At 42.9% G+C, this 21,306-nt stretch overlaps 1 protein-coding gene across 6 annotated transcripts in view; it reads left to right on the forward strand.

Annotated features, from left to right (window-relative positions):
* SLC8A1 (solute carrier family 8 member A1) overlaps positions 1 to 21,306 on the forward strand; it is a 718,740-nt gene that overhangs the window by 286,979 nt on the left and 410,455 nt on the right. For 2 of the 6 annotated variants that reach the window (XM_077282894.1, XM_077282899.1), the window contains exon 1: positions 7,148 to 7,509. The exons of 1 other annotated variant lie outside the window; for it this stretch is intronic. The gene's annotated coding sequence lies outside the window, so the exon portion shown is untranslated. Of the gene's footprint in view, positions 1 to 7,147; positions 7,510 to 9,536; positions 9,625 to 21,306 lie in introns of those variants that run through there. 3 more of the 6 variants (XM_077282895.1, XM_077282898.1, XM_077282896.1) reach the window with 3 other exon arrangements.

The raw sequence follows: 21,306 nt of genomic DNA on the forward strand, positions 1-21,306 counted from the left end.
ACTGGATGCTTTATTCCAGCAAGTGTAGCATCAGTTAGGACTTTAGGTCTTCTATGTAATGTCTTCTATGTAATGTTTAGGTCTTCTTCTTGTAAAAGAGATGCTACTCATAGTGGTCAGTGGTAAAAGGAAACAGGGGAGACCTAAGGCCTCTTAGTTGGACACCGTCAAGGATGACACAGGAATGAACATCAAGAAATTTAAAAAAGCCATGGAAATCAGGGAAGCTTAGTGAAAATGGCACGTAAAGTGTCCAAGGGTTGGACATGGCTGAACAGATAGAATCACACAACAGATAGCCTCTGTTACCGACCCCTTTGAGCTGCCTGGTATCACCAGGTATCACAATATTATTATCTGTCCACCCTTGGGCTCTTATTTATTACAAAAACATGAAAAGATCAGGGCTTACAACTTTTGTAATTCTGTTGATTGATGATACTGAAAGAAGCCGCTCACAGGATATGGGAAAGTTGCAGACCATCAACTGGATTGATTAAAAAGTAAAGAAAACTGCACGTCCTGATTCCTTGGATAAAAAGATCCAAATGACATTCACCATGACTAAGGGCAGCTACAAGCTAGTACATGCAATAATGCGATATATTGTTTTTTTTAATCAAGATGGAATAAAATGTTGATGTTGTTATATAAGAAGATATACCAAGAATCTGCAAAAACCCTAGTCCATGCCCTCATCATCTCTCGTCTTGACTACTGCAACCTCCTGCTCTGTGGCCTCCCCTCAAACACTCTCGCACCCCTCCAATCTATTCTAAACTCTGCTGCCCGACTAATCCACCTGTCCCCCCGCTATTCTCCGGCCTCTCCCCTCTGTCAATCCCTTCACTGGCTCCCCATTGCCCAGAGACTCCAGTACAAAACCCTAACCATGACGTACAAAGCCATCCACAACCTGTCTCCTCCTTACATCTGTGACCTCATCTCCCGGTACTTTCCTACACGCAACCTCCGATCCTCACAAGATCTCCTTCTCTACTCCCCTCTTATCTCCTCTTCCCACAATCGTATACAAGATTTCTCTCGCGTATCACCCCTACTCTGGAACCCTCTACCACAACATATCAGACTCTCACCTACCATCGAAACCTTCAAAAAGAATCTGAAGACCCACCTCTTCCGACAAGCCTACAACCTACAGTAACCACCGATCAACCAACCGCTGCACGATCAGCTCTATCCTCACCTACTGTATTCTCACCCATCCCTTGTAGATTGTGAGCCCTCGCGGGCAGGGTCCTCACTCCTCCTGTACCAGTTATGACTTGTATTGTTCAAGATTACTGTACTTGTTTTTATTATGTATACCCCTCCTCACTTGTAAAGCGCCATGGAATAAATGGCGCTATAACAATAAATAATAATAATAATAATAATATAAGGAATTGGGACATGCAGTTTTCTCTTCCATTTTCATTGTGTAGTACAAAAACATACTTCTCCGCGTGGCGCATTTCTGTTATTATTTTTCTTTTCTTTCTATTTTGCATCTAAGGCCAATTCTATTGCAGCCAATCCACATGATATTAGAGCAGGGCAGCTGCCCAATGATCCCATGGAGGTCAGCGTTACTGAAATTTGGCATCTGAGTCAACACCTTATGACTGTCAACTATCTCAACACTTTACTTGGACACCTGGGTCTTAGTGACAGGTTGTAAATTATTAATATATGTCACCATGATTTGATTTAGGTACATTTTTAACACTTGAGGAAGACTCCTTAGTGGGTCAATACGAGATGTGTTACTATTTATTAGTGCAAATAAAGAATTTCTGTCAAGTGGATGCTGGAGATCATCGTTGTTTTGAAGACTAGAGGAAATAGTGATCATGCCATCATCTATAGAACACACCCAATCAATGTATATAATATCTGCACTCAGTAATCCCAACCATGGAATTAATCATATACTTTTCAATTGATCATAAATATGTCATATTAAATCATTGAATTTGGGGATTGTTGGCCTTGCATTGCAGTATGGATGGATATAAGTGAAAAGATAGATAAAAGTAGAGTATACAGCAAATGGTGAAAAACTAACACAAGTTTTAAGCATGAAAAACAAAAATAAGTTACACTTGTTTTGACTATATCGACCTTTTTAAGACCTCTTCTCCATGTTTAACATAGAAAGAATTATTTTACATAAGTTAGAGGTTACCTTTAAGTTTTACAAATTGAGTCTGCAATGTTCATTTCCTTCATTCATTCATAGGCCCTCTGCAGATTTTTCTCTTGCAGGAGTTTTGTTCCCAGTGATATAGGCTGGATTGTGAGATCTTTGTGTATCTAGGCTAGTGCTGTCTTTCCTAGTTCAGCTTCTATCCGCTTGTATCCTCTTTTCTATAGCCTGTTTTCTCTGCTCTCCCTGAGACTGTACATGCTTTCTCCCTTATCCACTCTTGAGATTTGTGCGCAGTCTTCTCCCCCTTCCCGTTATCTGTAAAACAAAAAGAAAGGAGGGGAGGAGCAAAGAAGAGAGCCGTCAAAACTGATCGGAAGCTCTGAAACATTTTTGCAAAAGCAGTGAGCTAGATAAAGGTGTTATGCCGTATACACACATTCATGTGTTAAGGTCTGAGTATGGACCAAGATTCATGGATCGCCTGTGGGTCTCGCGACTGGACTTGACAGCCTTGTATTTGGCAATGATGCAGTCAAGGTCAGGGCAGGAAACCCACAGTCAGTCCATACTCAGACTATGATACTCAGAAGTGTGAGTACGGCATAACAAACACTCTATGCTTCATGTAACATTGTGCAAAATTGCAACAAAAAATTTTTGGGGCAAATTATGCCAAATTATAGTAATATTTGCCATTGCGAAAAATTTGACACATTTTAAAATGGTCTGGTTCCAATGTACATTTTCCAGAACTTAAAGTATTAGTAGATCTGCCCAATAGAGGTTTTTTTTATCATATATTAAATTGTGTCTCTGTATAGAGCCTGTGCTCGTTGCCTTTCCGTGTACATGAGCCCTTATTCCATTGTTGTATATCTTAAATCTAATTTTTTTTTTTTCATTTTTGGCAAGTGTTTTCCAAAATTCAATAAATGATGAGCCGCATTTTTGTATATGTGTGCGCCATTTTAAATATAGAATTTAAGACGTCCAATAAAACATGTCACTGTAAGAGCAATTTTTATGATTGTGCCCGTATGAGTGCTGCTAGAACTTCTTGAATATTAACAGCGGCTCAAATTTCCACAGTAACTGAGCTGGATTTATTTCATATATTTTGCTCATTCCAACTCTTTCCATTCTGTCTGAGAGCATACTAAAACAGATTATCTCATAGTGGGGATAACCATTTTTTTCCTGTATTAAGTAATAGGTAAATTAGGGTCAGATGAGCAATTCATTAGGAGAAAAAGAACAGAAGAAAGAATCGGGGAGGAAAGTCAAATAAATAATACACGGTAAATAGATGTCTCCAATGTCACTGTGTTGCAGAGATGCAGCTGGAGAGCGCTAATAGTCTGCGCATCTGACATCCCCGACATGACACAGCTTTATACTGGGGCAGGATGGGAGGATGAAGCACCAATATGGATATGAGCTGCTAGTTATTCTCTACTAGATCAGGAATTTGATATTGTACGTTAAACAGATAAGACTTTTCCTTAGGAACAGAGTGATCCTGAATATCATATTACACATATGACAAATTATAGATAATGTGTCATGTTACAAGTGCAAGGCCTGTGACATCGGGAGATGTGCTCTATAAGTCTCACAGAAAGTCCTTCCCTACAGAGAACATCTGAACATACTGGTTAGGGAATGACTCCTGCCTGTTCCAAAGTATGGGAATGATGGCCACGGTATTTGGCACAGTAATTCCAATGGTACCCAGCAGCCAAGAGGCCAGTCTTCTCTAAGATGTACTATGGATTTAAAATAAATGGGCCCTCTATGCAATGGGTGGAAACTGTGGATTGTTGTGTGTAACAGCTCTTTGTAGCTGCTCCGAGCTCCAGGATGTCCTGAATGAGACACCACCAATGGTCCATTTACAGTAGATTGGCTAATTTAGGCCCATTACTGAGAGTCGTTGACTAGACAAGTTGATTATTGATTGTTTATTCGTCTCTACTGGGAATAAATCAAAGTGAGACAACCTTTTCCCAAATTCACTCTCTCACCGGCATGCCAATATTTATGGAATGTATCTATCACCAATTGATGACCTGTCCTAAGTTCCAAGAAGTAAAAAACACATTCTAATATCTTCTCAGAAGAATTCACTGGATCCTCCTGTCTTCCAGGGGGCAATTAATTTATTCAGAAAACATGGCAGGTTCAGGGTCAATCCATGGACTGATGTGAAACTGATCCTCCAAAAATAAAGCAGAACTTATCTACAATTCTTGACAGACCCCAACTTCACACTGCATGAGCAGGGAGGGGGCACAAGAAGTGTCGTGAGTGAGTGGGCCAGTGGGTAACTGAATGGGAGAATGGGGGAATGGGAGGTCGGACAGGTGAGTAGGCGGTCGGGCGTGCACACCTCATCACTTTTGGGCCCTCAACTCCTGCATATAATGTGCTGCAAGGACCCGGGGTGCACCGTCGGCTTAAGAACAGAGGCTGTGTCTGCAGTGTCAGACATCACTGATGTCAAACGTGGAAGGCCCCCTCTCCTGCGGCCATACCATGTAAGTAGCTGTGGCTGTGAGTGACTGGGGCCCCTGAGGCTTAATAAACCAAAGTAAAGTAATGAGTCCGGGCCCCAGCATGCCATGTAGATTTCTAGGTTGTTTATTCAGTGGTTCAATTGTGCTGCATCAGCCCAGGCTGCGCAGTGTGTTTCACCCAGTCCAGGCCCCCTCTTTGCTTCTGCTCAATGGGCCCCATACAGTAATAATAGAAGTAATGCCCTGTTGTTGGCCCTGGTGACATCACCGCTGTTCAAATTCTCCAGCTCACTCTATGCTCTATGTGCAAAGTCAGACGGCTCATTTACAATATAGGCCTATGGTGCCTGGTTCTGACACTCCATAGGTTTTCATGGTAAAAGTTACTTCATGGTCATGCCAAGCATAGTGTGACCCGGAAAGTCTGTAGAGCGGTGACATAATTCAGAAGAGGAGAAGAACGGCACTGGACACCTGAGAGAGCAGCAGTAGGTGAATATATTATTACACGCACACTGTATTGCATGCACATATACACACATTTAAAAAAAAAAACAGATAGGAGTGCTTCTTTACAGATGTAGCTGGGAACCATAAGGACAGACAAGACTAGCTCAGCCTCAGGCTGACATTTCCTAGTGCCGCTCGATGTGATTGATGGGTCTTTTGCTATGGGAGAGACCTGTCAGTCACCTGCAGCAGTGCTGGAGAATTCGGCCGGTGGTGGTGGAGTCAGGCTAGCATCGTCTCTGGCCATGATCCCCGGAGGTTTGTCAGTATCAATCAGGTGACACGTTCCCTTTAGTGACTACAGCAATGTTAGAATTATTCAACTCCCTGAATAGAATCCCTCATAAGAGAAAACTTTTGTAAATCAGGACTTGTCTCAAGATGACATGATTTAACTAATTAAAGGCTTTATTAGTTGCATCAGATGTGCGTAATATAAAACACATCAAACGCCAGGACTGGTTAGGGGTTTATTAAGGGGGCAGAAAGATGGCTGTATTTCTCGTGTGAGGATCGCACTGCAATCCTCGGACTGACAGTCGGCTCTCCTTACCTGAGCGTCACAGCTGCATAGAAATACATCACACTGTCACGCTCAGGTCAGGAGAGGTGCCTCCATGCACTGTGATGCGATCCTCTCATGAGAGATACTGCCGTCTGTCTGCACCCTCACTGTGATGATTGACTGAATCTTAGAACTATGGCTGAAGGTGTATTTACATTGGCGAATTAAGACCAATAAGTGGCCCAAATCTTCTGATTTCTGACCACGTAAACAGGCCACCAGTAACCCAATGAACGAGCGACACGCTGGTTCGTCAACTAAAATGGTTTTTAAGGTTGCTTACATATCCTTCACAGCAGCACTTTGTCTGCTGCAAACTGGACAAGTCCTGTTAACAAGAATGAGTCTGTGCACAGAACGGTCGAATTACCGATTGTTCTGTGCAAGTGACAAGTCCAATTGGCGAGTCTAAACAATTACATAAAAAATTAGTCAGAGCATAATAAAAGATGCGTGTTGATGTTTTGTATAATGTGAATTGTGATAAGCGTTAATAATATTGATGTTGTGTTCTGCCCGACAGTAGGGAGAGTTGGAGTTAATAGTTGGGAATTGGGACCAGTGTGCAGTAAAAGCATACTTATGGTCTTACTAGTGAACAAAGCCGCATGATGTGGGTGTCACTGACGTGAGTGGAGACCGAGGCGCTGGATAGTGTGATCCTTCTGAGTAGGACAGGAACAATGTATGTGAAGATGTTGAAGATGCCCTATGTGTTAAAAGAAACGTTTGTAAAGTAATGAACCCGCTATCTATTATACATGGTTCCCATCAAGATGCTGTTTAGTAAAAGACTGTTTATTGTTGATTGATGATCTCCCTCATTGAACTGTGCAACACCTGGCCCTGGCCAGCCGAAGTCCCCTGCATCATGTGGACTGCAAGGGTGTAGCGCCCCAATAGCATAAGACCACATACCCAGCCAGGACCCCCACCTTCATGTAATGTTCCGCCCCATGGCACTGGTGTGCTCAGAAACAGGAGGTGGTGACGTCACGGTTCCACCTGGTGCGGACCTCTGCAGCCTGTGATTGTCTGCAGTGGTCAGGGGACTTGAGCAGTGTGCCATTTGATCGAGTTATAGATATTCAGTTCCTTAGGCAAAGTTTTATTTTGCCCGGACCACCCCTTCAATCTTTCGTAGAGGTTTCACTGTATCAGTATGCCAGTGTTCCTTGTCTAATAAGAGCTGGGTGATGTGAGACCCTCTTCAGGGTTAGGGTCCCTTTAAATGGCTAGGAATGTTTCTCACACAGATGTGGAATGAGTTATGGCTCACAGTGGGTACAAGAGGCGGCTAGTTTTCTTCTTTTACAAAAACTGCTGAAATGTGAGGGGAACTGGAACTTGGAGTAATGGTGGAAGTGTGATCAATGGGGTGGGAGTGTCTGGATGGTGATAAGAGGGCTGGCTCACAGCCATGATGCACTGCAAAGCCTGAGTCCCTCACTCACAAAGCAGAGGAAATCGGAAAATATTCCCAAGCAGCGCAGACAGCTGGGGCACAGGGAGGGAGACCCAGGCAGTGACTGCTCCAGAGGATACAGGACAGTGAGGAGGAGGATGAGGAGCAGCTGCAGTGTGAGTGTGCGCCGGCTGTGAGTGTGCGGCTGCCTCCTCTCTGCTGCATGGCACTCTCTGCAAGGAGCCGCTCTCTTCCCCTTCTGGTCAAGGCGGCTTCTTCCTGATCTGGACCTATTTAAAGGTGGATGTGAGGGCAGCTTCTCCTGGCACAGCTGTGGCACACACCCTGGGCTGCACACAAGGTATGCCATCACTGGGGCAGGACGTGATGTGAGTGTAGTAGTGGAGATGAGGCTCCTGCTCTGCTGCCACTCTGCAGACGATCACTGCAACAGGAACAGGGGCTCCGTGCCCTCCATTGTCCGCCGGTGCCCGGACCCGGCACTCTCCCCTGCCCGGTACTGGAGGTGTGCGCTCCATTGATACAGCAGTGCCGCATCGGGAGCCCCGAACTTTCAGGCAATGCACATTGTGCCCAGATCTGGGGAGCGATCACAGCAGTGTGTCATCCACTATGGGATTATATAGGGATCTATAGTATTCTGTAGGGATCTATACTGTGATCTATAGTATTATCTAGGGATCTATAGTATTATCTAGGGATCTATAGTATTATCTAGGGATCTATAGTATTATATATATATATATATATATATATATATATATATATATATATATATATATATATATAATATACAAGGTGATCTATAGTATTATATAGGGATCTATAGTATTCTGTAGGGATCTATACTGTAATCTATAGTATTATATAGGGATCTATAGTATTATCTAGGGATCTATAGTATTATCTAGGGATCTATAGTATTATATATATATATATATATATATAATATACAAGGTGATCTATAGTATTATATAGGGATCTATAGTATTATATAGGGATCTATAGTATTATCTAGGGATCTATAGTATTATATATATATATATATATATAATATACAAGGTGATCTATAGTATTATCTGCAGATCTATAGTATTATATACGGATCTATAGTATTATATAGATATTTATAATATTATATAAGGTGATGTACAGTGTCATTTAGTGATCTATAGTATTACACAAGGTGATCTATGGTACATACAGTGATTTATAGAAATATATAGTGATCTATAGTATTATACAATGGAATGTATGGTATTTCATACAGAGATTTGTGGTATGTAGTGTTCTATAGTATAAGATAGCGATCTACGGTATTACACACAGTGATCTATAGCATTATATGTTACTACGTGAATACTATTCTCCATTTCTGTATAGTATTATATGTGTATATATCTTATTCTCCATATCTGTATATTACACTGTATTATATATAGGTGTTAATCTCCATATCTATTTACTACGTGAATACTATTCTCCATTTCTGTATAGTATTATATGTGTATATATCTTATTCTCCATATCTGTATATTACACTGTATTATATATAGGTGTTAATCTCCATATCTATTTATTACTATACAGTCATGCAGTATATAATATTTTACATGTGTGACTTATCCTTCATGTCTATAGAACATTAGACTGTACTATATTATATGAGCGTGTAATTCTCCAGATTCAGTCACCAGACTGCATATTATACAGCATCTCACAATGATATATAGCATTTTGATGGTGTTTTTTGTGTATGTGTCCTATTCTCCATATTCAACTTTAAGACTGTGTGTATGTGTGTGTGTGTATATATGTATGTATGTATGTATATGTATATATATATATATATATATATATATATATATATATACACACAATGAAAGTGTATGTCCAATCTATCTGTCCATCCATCTAGCTGTATGCTATTCTCTGTTTTATACAGTGTATATATATATATATATATATATATATATATATATATACCCACACACAGACACGATCATGTTCTGTCTCCCTTTGTAGTTGCCACCCAGCACATGCACCAGTTGGGCACTGCCTGTCTGTGGCAGTGGATGATGGAGACCCTATATGCCGGTTACTATTGTTGCCATTTGTATGTATATTTGGGGGTCTTAGCTTATTTTCTACACCTGTGTTCTTACTCCCACTGTTAGATGTCAGTCTTCCAGGCTGCAGGCTAGGTTCCCACATGAAGAGTGACTGGTAGTGGTCCCATGTTTGGGACGGAATGGTTAACCCCTGTAATGCCAGTTGCCCGCAGTGCGTTGCTGGCTGTCCCCACCCCCAGCGATGGAAGGGTTAGCTAGGTCCCCCTCCCACCAGAGATTGTGTGAGTTGGAGAGATGGATTTGTAGCTTTGATGCCTCAGTAGGAGGAGGTGAGGAGTGTGAGCTCCCTGGAGGGATAATGTGCATGTCTGCTGTGGCTGGAGGTGGGTAACTCTGACTGGAGACATGTCCCTGAGTCCTCTCTCGTGGTTGAGTTGGCCATTGCTAGGCATGACGTGTGGCAGGTAATGTGCCAGTGCTGCAGGAGACAGGCAGCATGCCATAGGATGAGCCGCCATGCTGCAGCCCCATGTATGTGGCCAAGTGAGGACACTGTCGCCTCAGACCTTGTCACTTCCCCAGGAGGAGCAGATGAATGGCTGATCCCAGAGCTCCCTCTGTGGAGCCCTCACTACAGCCAGGTGCTGTGCTCTCAGTTTTCACCTTTATGTCTCCTCATTAGCATAATTCTTAACCTGTTGCTTGCCGTGGAGATGAGCAGCCCTCAGCAAGGAGTGGCAGAGGGTTATACAGTGGGCTTCATCCCCATAGTCAACCTTTGGTTCATTTTAGTGTAGGTGCACTTAGATGAAGGACAAAGCAGGCTAAGACGGGGAACATTTTGCTTCCCATGAGGATGGCGGACCTCAGAAGATGGAATATTTTTCGCTGTCACTTAATAAGATGAATGACAATTCTTTATAGTGAGCTAATATCAGCCATAAATTGGTGGCAGATTGCACATCTGGCTGTAAAGCATTCCAGTAGTCAGGTGCATCCCTGGGACCACTGGGCGTCCTCAGCAGAGGGGGCATCCCGGCCCGGCAGTGGGGCTTCCCTGTATGGCTGCTCTGCAGGACTACATCCCCAGCAGGCGCTGCCGCACATCCTCCGTTCCCAGTGACCGAGGTGGAATTCATTCATTTCTGCACGTGTCACACACCAGATTTCTCCATCCCCTGGCACAGCTGTTCTTACACCATATTATGTCTCCTGTCTGACTGCTACCTGCCACTCATTTCCCATAGCTCGCACACGGTTTGGACATGTTGCAACAGCTGGATGTAGAAATTCTTATATAATGTCAATAATTAATATTAAGTATTTATAGCAATTCAATGGTGATGATCACTGTTTACTGGGAAATCAATATTTCTTCTGTTATTGGTCCCCGTATTGTACAGTAAAGTACTTGAGCAATGCAGCTCTGGCTTGTTACATGGCGAGGTGATCCCAACAATGCAGAAAACCACAGGTGACATGGCGTAGCACACGTGGAGTATGGACCAAGCCCCGATACACTGCAGATTGCCACAGCATGGATGCTTACAGCTACCATCTATCTATCTATCTATCTATCTATCTATGCATCTATCTATCTATCATGGTGCACCACGCCATGTGGGCCCAATAAAGTCCACTTATATTTTTGCTAAAACCTGGAGTGCTGCCTTCCGTTTTTTTGGTCGCTGACTCGCTATCTGTCTGTCTGTCTGTCTATCTATCATCTATCCTTCTATATATCCATCTATCCTTCGTCTGTCTGTCTGTCTTTCTGTATTCCTTTATATATTCTTCCTATGCTACGCAGATATATATCACAATACCGTCAAAGGCAATAACCAATTCTAAGACTTTGTGCCCCGTCCCTGTGTGCTGGCGGGCAGGCATTACTAAACTACATGGGGAAGTATACTACGTCAGTGAACACAATCTGTGACAAGTAAAACTAGCTGATGCTGGTGATAGGAAATGAATTGCCGTCTGCATCTCTCTGTCCATACGATTAGTACAGTGAAGCATACAGGAGATGACAGCTTTGCTGGGTGTACAGTGCTGGGTAAGCAGCAGACTCTGCAGCGGCCATATATCCTGCGATCGTCCCATTATTAACCATTTATATACTGTGCACAGTCATTGTCTCCCAGGTTCTGAATCTCCACCGCTGACCCAAGAAGCACCGATGTGACATTGTGTCTATGGAAAACTGAGTGCTGCGTTTGCTGGCGGATGGTAAAATAGGAAATGACCTTGTCTCTTTGGGTTTTGTAAAAGAAAAACGAAACCGGGTTTGGCATCTGGGAGGTCCGAGCTCACAATATGTTTCTGCTTTAAAAGGAGAAGTGAAATCAGAGCAGCAGCCGATATTCAATGTGTGAACAGATCCATCTCCCTGTGATTTGGGGGAGACGTCCCATTCTCAGTGTTTAGTTTTAATGTCAGGGTCATGTGGACCGGATTGCTAATGGATACTGCAGATATAATGCTGCTTAGCTTAGAAACATTCTCAAGATATTGGAGGACTTGAGATCCAGGCCGGGGTTTCTTCACATTTGACATTTAAAGATGGCGTCTTGTTCTTGTAATCTTGGAATTATAACCTAATAATTGCCCCGAGCAGGATAGTCTGTGATAACAATAATTCATACATGAATGGGACATACTATTGTACATAGATAACTCGGGGGTTACATATATGTGACGTACACTGACACTGCTAGGAATTACAGGGAGCATGTCCCCAATAACATTAATCTGCTGGCAGCTTGTTGTAGAGTCGGCTGAGCTGGGCAGATTGATTGTTAGTTTTGTAGCAAAAGATCTATTATTATTTGCAACTTCTTGATTTCAAATTGCTGGTTTTTTTAAGAGCACCCACAGGACTATGGAGTCCAGTGGGTGGTCCTAATCATTGATTGACAGCTGTCGATTTGACAATTATTTAGTGATACTGCCCACTACACTCCTAGGCATGGATTTTGATAAATTAGTTGCACATTATAATGTTTCTTTTCTGACAAAGTTATATAACAATTTGCTCAGCTCCTCCACCTCTAGAACATAGTAGCGACAGGTCTGTTTACACGGAACCAACTGGTGGCACGATATGATGACCGATCAGCAAACTTTTACCACTCGACGCTCTTTTAAATCAGGGCTGTGGAGTCGGTAAGCCAAACCCCCGACTCCTCAATTTCCATGACACCAACTCCGACTCCGTTTCCACCAAAATGGGCTCCGACTCCACAACTCCGACTCCACAGCCCTGCCAGGGCTGTGGAGTGAGTAAGCAAAAACTCTGACTCCTCAATTTCCATGACTCTGACTCCACCACAATGGGCTACAACTCCACAGCCCTGTTTTAAATGCCAGTTTACACAGGCAGAACAAAGGAAAAGGTGCGCAATGCACATAAGCTGCCTTGGTTCTCAGCAGCGCGGATCCTGTGTACACAGGACAATGACCTGTATGCTGTGAAAAAGATCATTTCACCCAATAAATGCGTTTTTCTCATTCATTAGTTGATCGACAGCCTGTTTACAGGACAAGATAATCGTGAAAGAAGTGTTTTTAACAATGCTCGTTCACCATTATCACGCAGTCAGTGTAAATGCCCCTTAACTTTACACCTGGAGTAACAAATAGCAGATGAGATTCAGCATTTTTAGGTTTACACAGATGTCTCATCATTGTGGACTAAAGTATTTGGTCTTTTTGGCTTTGTGGTCCCAAACAGGGTTGCTAACTTAAGTTTTTATTTTTTCCGGACAGTTTATCCAAAAATCACAGAGACCATATTTTTTACACGCACATTGGAAAAGCATAGTAAATCGTTGTGATTCAGTGATACATGTCTACAGCCCATAATTCTGCTATGTGCACATCAGCTGCATTCACTGTAAACTGTAAAATAATGATAATTACAACCATAATCAGTATAAATTTCTTCAGATTAAAAAAAATCACGTACGCCTTACATTATTTTTCACGCATTTGGCCCAATTTTTACAGACTGTCCTGCAATTTTTGTCGGTTGGAAAACCTAGTCCTACAATACAATGATACTTTCAGCAGGCAGAGCCTAAGGGGCAGTACGTTGCACAGGTTCTCTACCATTTGGGTTATTTGAATACTTATGTCATACACTACCTTCAATATATATATATATCTCCAATATCTATCATCTCCAATGTATAGTACCTCCAATATATACAACCCCTGGCTAAAATTATGGAATCACCGGCCTTGGAGGATGTTCATTCAGTTGTTTAATTTTGTAGAAAAAAAGCAGATCACAGACATGGCACAAAACTAAAGTCATTTCAGATGGCAACTTTCTGGCTTTAAGAAACACTAAAAGAAATCAAGAACAAAAATGTGGTAGTCAGTAATGGTTACTTTTTTTAAAGGGACTGTCACCTGAATTTGGAGGGAACAATTTTCAGTCATATGGGCGGGGTTTTTGGGTGTTTGATTCACCCTTTCCTTACCCGCTGGCTGCATGCTGGCCGCAATATTGGATTGAAGTTCATTCTCTGTCCTCCGTAGTACATGCCTGCACAAGGCAATCTTGCCTTACGCAGGCGTGTACTATGGAGGACAGAGAATGAACTTCAATCCAATATTGCAGCCAGCATGCAGCCAGCGGGTAAGGAAAGGGTGAATCAAACACCTGAAAACCCCGCCCATATGACTGAAAATTGTTCCCTCCAAATTCAGGTGACAGAGTCCCTTTAACCAAGCATAGGGGAACAATTACAGAATTGCTCAATTGTGAGGAAAAAATTATGGAATCGCCCTGTAAATTTTCATACCCAAAAATAACACCTGCATCAAATTAGATCTGCTCGTTAGTCTGCATCTAAAAAGGAGTGATCACACCTTGGAGAGCTGTTGCACCAAGTGGACTGACAGGAATCATGGCTCCAACATGAGAGATGTCAATTGAAACAAAGGAGAGGATTATCAAATTCTTAAAAGAGGGTAAATCATGACCCAATGTTGCAAAGATGTTGGTTGTTCACAGTCAGCTGTGTCTAAAATCCGGACCAAATACAAACAACATGGGAAAGTTGTTAAAGGCAAACATACTGGTAAACCAAGGAAGACATCAAAGCGTCAAGACCGGAAACTTCAAGCAATATGTCTCCAAAACAGGAAATGCACAACAAAACAAATGAGGAACGAATGGGTGGAAACTGGAGTCAACGTCTGTGACCGAACTGTAAGAAACCGCCTAAAGGAAATAGGATTTACGTACAGAAAAGCTAAACGAAAGCCATCATTAACACCTATACAGAAAAAAACAAGGTTGCAATGGGCTAAGGAAAAGCAATCGTGGACTGTGGATGACTGGATGAAAGTCATATTCAGTGATGAATTGCGAATCTGCATTGGGCAAGGTGATGATGCTGGAACTTTTGTTTGGTGCCGTTCCAATCAGATTTATAAAGATGACTGCCTGAAGAGAACATGCAAATTTCCACAGTCATTGATGATATGGGGCTGCATGTCAGGTAAAGGCACTGGGGAGATGGCTGTCATTACATCTTCTATAAATGCACAAGTTTATGTTGATATTTTGGACACTTTTCTTACCCCATCAATTGAAAGGATGTTAGGGATGATGAAATCATTTTTCAGGATGATAATGCATCCTGCCATAGAGCAAAAACTGTGCAAACATTCCTTGAAAAAAGACACATAAGGTCAATGTCATGGCCTGCAAATAGTCCGTATCTCAATCCAATTGAAAATCTTTGGTGGAAGTTGAAGAAAATGGTCCATGACAAGGCTCCAACCTGCAAAGCTGATCTGGCAACAACAATCAGAGAAAGTTGGAGCCAGATTGATGAAGAATACTGTTTGACATTCATAAGGTCCATACCTCAGAGCAGTGTTCCCCAACTCCAGTCCTCAAGAGCCACCAACAGATCATATTTTCAGGATTTCCTTAGTATTGCAATACTAAGGAAATCCTGAAAACATGACCCGTTGGTGGCTCTTGAGGACTGGAGTTGGGGAACACTGCCTCAGAGACTGCAAGCTGTTATAAAAGCCAGAGGTGGTGCAACAAAATATTACTGATGTTTTGGAGTGTTCTTTTGTTTGTTTTTCATGATTCCTTAATTTTTTCCTCAGAATTGAGTGATTCCATAATTTTTCCCTTATGCTTGGTTAAAAAAAAATAACCATTACTGACTACTACATTTTTTGTCTTTGATTTCTTTTAGTGTTTCTTAAAGCCAGAAAGTTGCCATTTGAAATGACTTTAGTTTTGTGCCATGTCTGTAATTTGCCTTTTTTCTACAAAATTAAACAACTGAATGAACATCCTCCAAGGCCAGTGATTCCATAATTTTTGCCAGGGGTTGTAGTAGTAACATCGCATAGTTCCTTCAATATATTGTACATCCAGTGTGTAGTACCTGTAATAAAAGGTACCTTCAAAAAATTGTGCCTCCATGGAAAGTATCTCCAGTATAGAGCCTTCAATATATACTTCAAATGTATAGCAACTGAAATGTATCGTACCTTTAAAGAGGTTGTCCACTGCTTCTACAATAATGACCTTTCCTCAGGATAGGTCATCAATGTCTGATCGGCTTGGGTCCGACACCTAGCACCCCCACCGATCAGCCATTGGCTGGAAGTACTCGCGTGCAGTGCTGGCCATCTTCTGATAGTGGCCGCCACAGAGTACTGCACATCCGACTCCTATTAGTTTGAATCGGATCAGATGTGCAGTACCATCCCTGGCCACTACAAGTAAATGGAGCAGCTCGGCAAGTGAGTACTTCCGGCCGGTGGCTGCTGATAATGATAACAGCTGATTTGCGGGGGGTGCCGGATGTCGTCCCCCAGCCGATCAGACATTGATGACCTATCCTAAAGATTGGTCATCAGTGTAAAAGTAGTGGGCAACCTCTTTAATATATATTGTGCCTCCATGCACACTGACACTGTCACCAATAAGGATAATCTGCAAGCAGCTTGTTATAGTGCAAGAGAAGATGACTTGGTGCGAAAAGATCCAATATAAAGTGTAGTTTATTGATTGAAAGCCCATATCTTTCTGCACCTAGGAGTCTACTGGGTTGTCCTGATTAGTGGTTGCCACCTTTTGTCTTTATGGACATTCATACAGGGAGGGCTGTCAGTCATAATGTGAAATTGCCCACTGCACTCTTAAAGGGAATCTGTCAGCAGATTTTTGCTATGTAATCATAAGACAGCAGGAGATAGAAGGTGAAGCACAGATTTCAGGGATGTGTCGCTTGTCAAAGTGCTGCTATTGTTTACTAACTGTGAAGGATTTATCACTAAGAGATTAACATTGTGGACTAGTCCAGCAACGCCCCCTCCTGAGATAAGCAGCTCACTGTCTATGGACTTTGTACACAAAGAGCCTGGTGTGGGCGGGGTTAGCTTTCTCAGCTCTGCTGCATTGCTACATCTAAAAGCTCTGATTGTGTCAGAACGGCTGCACCCAGTAAACTAAGTGATACATTGTTGGAACCAGGGTGTCTTTTCCTACATCATGCTGCTCTTAGATGAGGTAGCAAAAACCTCCTGACGTATTCCCTTTAAGCATAGAATGAGAACCTTCAATAAATTGCGCCTTCACTGTATAGTTCCCCCGTTACATAGTACCTTCGATATACAGTATTGTACCTTCAATATATCTTACCTCCAATGTAGAGTACTTCAAAATATAGTACCTCAAATATACAGTATAGTACTGCCAGTATATAGTACCTCATATATACACTATATGGACCTATACATTTCACCTACATGTTCTTTTATAACAACCTAGTCAATAATATGGAGGTGGTCCCCTGTTTTCAGTTCTAGAAGGCTTGCTGAAAGATTTTGGTGTAAGTCAGGAGCAATGTTCATCCATTCCTCCATAAGACCATTTTGGACTGCTGATGGAGGAGAGGGCCGCTCTCGCAATCTCCCCTCCGCTCACAGGTGGTCAATGAGTTTGAGGTCAGGACTCCTTGGGCACTATGGTCCTCAGCTCTCGGATGACCCCGCTCTGTAACTTTACATGGTCTACCCTTGTTGGCTGAGTTGCGGCGGTTCTTGATCTCGTCCACTTCTCAATAATATCACTCACAGGTCATCCTGGAATATTTATTAGGGAACACGATGCACAATGTGACTTGTTACAAAGGAGGCCTCTTATTACAGGACCACCCTGTAATTCAGTGAGATATTTAGAGCAAGCCGTTGTATCCCAAATGATAGTCAATACAGACGGCATGGCGAGGAGCTTTTTATATCCCTGGGGCAATGAGACTGATTGAAAAACCTGAATTCAATGATTAAGATGTGTGTCCCAATACTTTTGTCCCTATAGCGTATGTGTATTACGTTACCTGCACTGCATATTATCTCCAGAGAACTTTATCAGCAATCCGCACTATTATATGACTTTTAAGTTTCCGTGCACTAAAATTAAGCCGTTCCTATCCCATCATGACTTTTGGATAATTGCTTCTCCTTTCACAGCTATCAACACCCTACAAATGTGTCTGACCTCTGCTGGCCAATATTGGTAATTACCTGCATGCGTGGCATCTTCTGCCCTGCTAGTAACTAATTCGCAAAGCGTTCAAGTTAATGCCTCCGTTCTCTGCTAGCAGTGAATTATCTGGGAGACTTGTGGGACTAGGTTTCTACATACAGCAAACAGTGGGGGAGCTGCAGGGCGGCCCAAAAGGAAGGACTAGGGCTCGAACTCATGACCGTATTATCGGTCCCAGTTTATTTCGATAAAAGATTGCAGCATACCTGTGTTGGATCCGATTATTGGATCGCACTCGGCCATGCAAATCAGTGAATCGGTGGAAAAAATCTGACTGCACTAGGATGGCATCTGAGTGCAGTCCAATTTTTATGGACTGATAGGATGGAGAAGATGAAGACTTTTTTTTTCCACTGTCTCCTCATCCAAGAAAATTGGATCAGTCTGATCAGAGTGTGATTAGCGTAATTAGACCGATTTTCTCAGATGAGAGAAAATGCGATTGAATGACTCCAGCCTTATACTGGAAAGTGGCCCTGGGCAGAATTTCATAAGGGCGACAGTAATGGTACCAACATGCTCCTCTGCCTCAGCTGGTGTACTTAGACGCAGAGCTAAGGTAGCAAATAGTGATGAGCGAACGTGCTCAGATAAGGTGTTATCTGTGCTCGGGTGCTATCCAAGTGTCTTCGGCGTGCTCGAATATGTTCGAGTCCCCGCGGCTGCATGTCTCACGGCTGTTCGACAGCTGAAACACATTGCCTGTTGTTAGGCAATCCCTGCAGGTGTTGGGGCTGTCTAACAGCCACGAGACATGCAGGAGCCGGGACTCGGACATATTATTCAAGCACGACAAAGACACTCGGTTGGCACCCGAGCACGGATAACACCTTATCAGAGCACATTCGCTCATCACTAGTAGCAAACTATATTTATGGCTTAGGTGAAGAAGATCCGTACTGCGACTCTGCACAATTCCAATATTGAAATTTTCCAATTACACATTTCATTTGCACACAATTCCTCAGCTCTGCGACATTGATGATTGTGCACAGCATTGCTACATTGTGCACAGCTCTGCTACATTGATTGTGCACCGCTCTGCTGCATTGATGATTGTGCACAGCTCTGCTACATTGATTGTGCACTGCATTGCTTCATTGTGCACAGCTCTGCTACATTGATTGTGCACAGCATTGCTTCATTGTGCACAGCTCTGCTACACTGATTGTGCACAGCATTACTACATTGTGCACAGCTCTGCTACATTGATTGTGCACAGCTCTGCTACATTGATTGTGCACAGCTCTGCTACATTGATTGTGCACAGCTCTGCTACATTGTGCACAGCTCTGCTACATTGATTGCGCACAGCTCTGCTGCATTGTGCACAGCATTGCTACATTGTGCACAGCTCTGCTACATTGATTGTGCACAGCTCTGCTACATTGTGCACAGCTCTGCTACATTGATTGGGCACAGCATTGCTACATTGTGCACAGCTCTGCAACATTGTGCACAGCTCTGCTACATTGATTGTGCACAGCTCTGCTACATTGATTGTGCACAGCTCTGCTACATTGATTGTGCACAGCTCTGCTACATTGACTGTGCACAGCTCTGCTACATTGATTGTGCACAGCTCTGCTACATTGATTGTGCACAGCTCTGCTGCACTGATTGTGCACAGCTCTGCTACACTGATTGCGCACAGCTCTGCTACATTGCGCACAGCTCTGCTACATTGCGCACAGCTCTGCTACATTGATTGTGCACAGCTCTGCTACATTGATTGTGCACAGCTCTGCTACATTGATTGGGCACAGCATTGCTACATTGTGCACAGCTCTGCTACATTGTGCACAGCTCTGCTACATTGTGCACAGCTCTGCTACATTGTGCACAGCTCTGCTACATTGATTGTGCACAGCTCTGCTACATTGTGCACAGCTCTGCTACATTGTGCACAGCTCTGCTACATTGTGCACAGCTCTGCTACATTGTGCACAGCTCTGCTGCACTGATTGTGCACAGCACTGCTACACTGATTGCGCACAGCTCTGCTACATTGTGCACAGCTCTGCTACATTGATTGTGCACAGCTCTGCTACATTGATTGGGCACAGCATTGCTACATTGTGCACAGCTCTGCTACATTGTGCACAGCTCTGCTACATTGTGCACAGCTCTGCTACATTGTGCACAGCTCTGCTACATTGTGCACAGCTCTGCTACATTGTGCACAGCTCTGCTGCACTGATTGTGCACAGCACTGCTACACTGATTGCGCACAGCTCTGCTACATTGATTGGGCACAGCATTGCTACATTGTGCACAGCTCTGCAACATTGTGCACAGCTCTGCTACATTGATTGTGCACAGCTCTGCTACATTGTGCACAGCTCTGCTACATTGATTGGGCACAGCATTGCTACATTGTGCACAGCTCTGCTACATTGTGCACAGCTCTGCTACATTGTGCACAGCTCTGCTACATTGTGCACAGCTCTGCTGCACTGATTGTGCACAGCACTGCTACACTGATTGCGCACAGCTCTGCTACATTGTGCACAGCTCTGCTACATTGATTGTGCACAGCCCTGCTACATTGATTATACATATCATTGCTACGTTGTGTACAGCTCTGCTACACTGATTGTGCACAGCTCTGCTACATTGATTGTGCACCGCTCTGCTCCATATTCCTATCCCCTGTAGCTTTTCTGTTTCTTTCAGCCATTTATGAGCTATATAATCAGTTCTTGGAAATACTGCAATTGAAAGTGTATGCAGCAGATGGGAGGGTGACTTAACATGGGATGAATTTTAGTTTGGCATAGCGTATAAAGTGAAGGGAGACAAGCGTAAGATGGATACTGGATGTCTGTTGCGCCCCTTAGGATGCAAGATTAGTTGCTGTGCAACAAGCGGAGTGTATTCCTTGTGTCATACTCCTGACTCCTATGTGAAAAGCAGACATTCTTCTTGTAAATTACCAGCAGACACCAAACACAGGGACTCCCTCTTTATATAACAGTTTTTAGACATAAGCAGGGCAGGATGTACTGGTGTTAATCTGGAACATGTGTTTGCTTTTTGAGAAGTTCTATTTATTTCATCATGCCAACTGTGCAGGAATCGAAAATTCCCAAATTTGGTATCTCCCCATATTATATACACAACTGGGCATTCGCCTTCAATGATTTATTTTATTTCATGGTACGGGGATCGGGCCCCCTAGTGGTAGAAGCAACCACTAGCATTTGGACGATTTGGGCTATGACTACGCCGAGACCTTTTTTTTTCAGCATTGCGGAGTGATTTTTAGTAAGAAGTAACAGCTGCAGTCCACAAGATCGCATACAAGTCAATGTACTTCTCGATAGCTCGATAATGATGATCAGTAGCACTAAAAATGTTTCTGTGTGTCCAGAAAATGTCATTGCTAGATTTCTTTAAGAGGATTTGTCACCAGATTTCACAATACTATGGTATATTGTGAAATAGATATCTTAGAGCTGATCAGCCG

The sequence above is a fragment of the Ranitomeya variabilis genome, chromosome 2, assembly GCF_051348905.1.
Source record: "Ranitomeya variabilis isolate aRanVar5 chromosome 2, aRanVar5.hap1, whole genome shotgun sequence".
Taxonomy (NCBI): Eukaryota; Metazoa; Chordata; class Amphibia; order Anura; family Dendrobatidae; genus Ranitomeya; species Ranitomeya variabilis.